The sequence below is a fragment of the Hordeum vulgare genome, chromosome 1H (assembly GCF_904849725.1).
Source record: "Hordeum vulgare subsp. vulgare chromosome 1H, MorexV3_pseudomolecules_assembly, whole genome shotgun sequence".
In the NCBI taxonomy this organism is placed as follows: domain Eukaryota; kingdom Viridiplantae; phylum Streptophyta; class Magnoliopsida; order Poales; family Poaceae; genus Hordeum; species Hordeum vulgare.
In genome coordinates, this window is record NC_058518.1 from 152,410,096 (window position 1) to 152,415,250 (window position 5,155).

The 5,155-nt window shown below is 38.4% G+C and overlaps 1 pseudogene; it reads right to left on the bottom strand.

Moving 5' to 3' along the window:
- Positions 1-879: 879 nt before the first annotated feature.
- On the bottom strand, positions 880-4,306 carry LOC123397719 (annotated as a pseudogene).
- Positions 4,307-5,155: the final 849 nt, after the last annotated feature.

The window sequence follows — 5,155 nt, forward strand, 5'->3', positions numbered from 1 at the left end:
CCTTATTTTCAGAATCATCCCATGGGCATTAGTGACACCCTTGGGTTTTTGTAAAACTTTTATGAGTAACAAAGATTCTTCCCAAGTCTTATGATTTATGAGACTAGCATGGCTAAGCATTACTATTAAACTTGCACATATGACCTAAATTTATCTATGACCACTACATGGTTAGAAAGGAGGGGTATTAAGAATGTCAAAGGAGGGTGTCAATATCAAGCACATAAAGCATAGCTAAACCCTAGCTACTTTACTTAGCATAAGAATGTGGAAGGGGTGTCAATATCAAGCACATAGGGCATAGATAAACCCTAGCTAATTTACTTAATATAGCAATACTAGTAAATAATACTTTATGCAGGAAAAATAATTCTAGGTGTAATGCAAATATGGGTTCAACATGATCAAAGTAGGTTGCTTGCCTTGCTCAACAAAGTCTTCAATGGTTCTGGTCATTCCTCGAGCGTCCTTGGATCTTTCAATTTTACGTAAGATAATGATTTCTACTGATTGGAAAAATAAAATTAACACACAATCAATAAACAACATGTGCAAAATGCTCCAAAATTTACGGAAGTAGTATCATTGGAAAGAGGGAAATTTTAGATGAATTTTGGAATTACCCTGGATTTTAGAAAAAGAGAAATAGCATTGTGGGCCAGAATGGGTCTGCCTGATTAAACAGTACTGCACTAGGGAAGGGGGGTCGACGTCGAAGTCATTAAGGAGAAATACGCCTTCAGTTACGCGCCGATTTAAACCTGCATTGGGGCGATCACACAAGCCAGACATGAGCAGCAAAACCAGGATAACCAAACAATATATAAAGTTCGCAATCAGGCAATAACAAATAAGATTATATGGACAAACTAGAGGATATTACTTCAAGTGGCGGCGCCAAGGAAACCAGAATGCAGCTGAAGCAGGAGCAGATAGCTTAATTCGGAGAGGGTTTTTTTGGGGGGGAGGGGGGGCACTATTAGCAGGAGCAGGAATGGCGGTTGTTGTGGTAGGCGCAGGTCCGGCAGTGGATTGATCCTGGGACGCAGTAGGTGTTGTAACTTCAGTAGAATACTCTGTAGGCTGCCCATAGCTACCAGTAGCATAACAATCACAGTATGACTGCTACTGGCCATAGCCTGGCTGACTGTATCCATACGGCCCATAACCAGCCTGAGTAGGCGGTGCCTGTCCATACGGAGCAGATGAAGGCGGCTTCTGAGCATGCGGAGGCTACCCATAACCATCCTGTCCATATGTGCCCAGTGGTGGTGGCTGCATATCATAGCCAGGCTGTGTCTGTGGAGCAACGTATCCATATTGAGGGGCAAACCCTTGCGCCGTTTAGCTTGATGCAACAGCACTAGTATAGGTGGTTGATTAGGATAACCCAATTGGCCTCCAGTGGCTGGAGTTGAAGCTTGCTGCCCTGAAGATGCTTGAGCAGCGCCACCTGGACCACCGTACCTCGGTGCAGTACCATACCCTTGTGAAGCATGAGTAGCAGGCTGGCTGTAATTGTACCTGCTAGCATCAGCAGGCGCAGCAGTTCCAGTGGCAGACTGTTGCTATTGGGATTGCTGCTGTTGGTTATAGTAGTCATAGCCAGTGCCAAGGGGGGCTGCTCTGCCATAAGGTTTCTGGCCATGCCATGGTGGTGCACCAGGATAAGCTCCAGGCTGCATGTAAACATGCTGTTGTGTTGCTGGTGCATCAGGCGCACCCCAGTTTGCCCGAGGGCAGAGAGGGTGGTAGCCCTGTTGGATTTCTGGCGCGATTCTGCAAAAATATAGTTTGCACATCAGAATAGGTATAGAACACAACATACAATGTACCATGCAGAACAAGTGCAAACCAGACAAAACATATCCAAAGACAAAACAATGTAATATACAGTAATTCCAGAACCACCAAGAAAAATGAAGGGAGCAAGATTCTCAAGTAACATTGGTGATGCCCATCTAGTGTCTACCATGTGCAGAACTATGGGACCTAATGAAGATCGGGCAGCTAGATAAACACACATATATATTGAATAGCAATAAAAGATTGCCTTGCAAGTTTGTAGATGTTGATAAATCAGCAATAATGGATGGTGACAGAGTGATCCATAATTTTGTGCAACATCGACTTATATTGCTAAATGACACAACATACGCAACAGCAGTTCTTTCAGCAAGTCTCTCCAAAAAATATATTATAGGTGAATAGAAGAATGTCAAAGGAAATATTTAAGCAAAGTAAGTGTTAAGCAAGCTTTTGGTCATGGTAACCTAAAAAGTCAACAGAGGGAGAAAATATATACAAACAAACCAAAGATAATAGATTCATGCGAGATATCCTGCATAATCTTTCCAAACTATACATAGCACATACAAACTTTCTTGCCCAGTCAATAAACTTTAACATTCTTATTTGTTACATGTTGCTCCCAGAGGGTGGTGTTAGCAACAGATAGAATGGGCTGAAAATTAAGCATCAAGAATTATCCCCTGAGTGAGCAAAAATATCAATAGCCTAAATACCAGCTACTACAGTACATGATCCATCATTGAAGTGTGTAGACTGACTAGTTGAATGCCCGTGCGTTACCACGGGCAAATAAAATTAGACATACAAATATCGATTGAACATCCCCGTAATTTAGAAGGTATATAAAACTATTGAAATATATTTTGATTTTTTTCATATAGCACCTTGAAAGGGGCAAGGAAGATTTTCTGATTAATTAGAAAATTCAGTCAAAAAATCAGATACAAAGGGCACAACACGAGTTGTTGGAGTGAAAGAAAAAAAACACACTATTAAACCCACAGATGCTAAATCTCCACCGATCAGCATACCAAATCCAACATAATCCGCCCACTAAGAGACATAAGGAGCCCATCTCTTGAAAGAGAACATAATCACTTCACTTAGCACCTTATTGCTGTCAGCTAGTTTGGGACACCCCTACAAGCCTACACTGGGGACAAAGGACACACCTCAAGAACCATACACCGTCTTAGTATCAGTTACACGGATCAATGATCACCGCCATAGTACGGGCAACTATCACGGCATCCGCCTAATAAACATGTTGAGATCAGAACTCAAGATTTAGCATCCATAGCACATGGACCTGACCACACCTAAACCACACTAGATCATGAAAGGCGCGCGTTGCTGCGCCCGTCTATTATGAATTTAGGATGAAATTATTATTGATATATTTGTATAACAGTAATTATTTTCTTGTGGTTTGCGATGTTTATTTTGTTGCATTTTATTTGCTTTATTTTTTTGAAAAAATCGTGGTGTTATGGGCCACATAATAGTAATTTTCTTATTTGTGCGTAATATTTAAATTAGGCTGATAGGGGCCTTTATAGGTATTAATACTTTTGCAGCAGCAGTTTTTGTGTATTGATGTGTATGTTGAACGTTTTTAGTGAGGATTTAATTCTGTATATTTATGTAGGATCGTAATCGCTTAAGATATATTTGTATTTCATTAATTATTTTCTTGTGGTTTGCGATCTTTATTTTGATGCAATTTTTTTGTTTTATTTTTTGGAAAATTTGGCTAATCTTTTACTGCATTTAGATTTCAAAAATCGAAAATTTGGCTAATCTTTATTTTGATGCAATTTTACCCCATAACAACCTTAAACCAATTACTGCATTCGTTGTTGCGCCCGTCCATTTTAGCGCCATAATGTTAGTGATTGACACAATTGTATGAAAAAAATATTTTAATCACACTGTATAATTCCCACACATGGACAGATCAAGTTTAGTTGTGGCAGCAAAGACAAACTCCTAGTTTTACAACAAAGGAAAACAAATGCCAGAGAAAGAATACAACCTATTGAAATTTCTAGTTCAGTAAAGCACACAATTCCTGTTTGGTGAAATATAGAAGTTGTAGCATCATACTCATGTCATTTTGCCAGAGCTGGGAAATAGTGCTATTTGACAAATAGTAAGAGGAGTGCTCTTTCAAAATATCTCCAAGTAGGAACTGTATTTCATTTGAATAAAGATTGCAATTATAATTTTAAGATAGAAAGCTGAAAATCTTCTCACTGTCGCAAGGCTTGTGCATTTGTTCTCATGTCAAATGAAATACAGTTTAATGAAGGCAATTTATAAAAATATACAAACGTTGATGCACATAATGACTAATCTCTAACTACATCACATCTCCACCGAGCATAAGATGCCAACCTTGAAGTGCACAATCTGATGGATTTGCATCTCTCCTGCCATTTTTAGTAATTGAACTGAACGTTTCAACCCAAGCAATTGCCTTTCCAACACACAAAATCCATTAGTACCTAGTCTGTAAATAGGTGAATAAAACAGGGAAAATCCATTAGGGACTGTTTGTTCTTCCATAGAGTAATAAAAAAAAGACGATGAACTGAAGCGTCATCTGGTGGATTATTGACTGCAGATGTATCTACTTGGTACAAATACAATAGCTCATCTGTAAAGTTACACAATAACGGTTTTAATACTCAACATTTTTTTCTCTTAGTGAATATGGGCAGAAACCTAGTACAAAATAGACCTCACGTTTGATACTTACCTAATATCACCATAATAAAATTGTCAATTGTTGTTACTTACGTGTCTTTCCTACATCTTTGAAGCTAGGCAAATAAAAATGTAAAACTATTCTAATTTAATTGAGTCTCAGTGTATGTGTGTGCATGTGTAAGTACCCATATATATACCTATGTGCAGGCTATTGGTGGAGTAAAATTAGATACTTGTCTCAAGATAGGTAGAATATTAAAATAAGTAAATCAGTACCGCATAATCATGTGATTTTGCTTCTTTTAGGAAAATTTATAAGATTTTACATAGTTGAGAAATACCAAATGAAGCATAAAATATGTCATGCTGACACTCGCATGATTAGCGGCAAATGCTAAAGTATTATAGATTAGAATCTGTGCAACCTATATTTGCCAGTTTAGCATTTAGCGAGTCGGTGTTTTTGATAAATAAGTAACATATTGGAAATATGGTTAACCTCATCTTTTAGTTACAATTGTTTCCATACTGCATGACAATGACAGCTAATGATATCTACTAACGGCAGTTATTTCAATCGTGTGCAAGTGATCAGGTGCTACCAAATGTTAGCTTGATAACAAAACGGAAA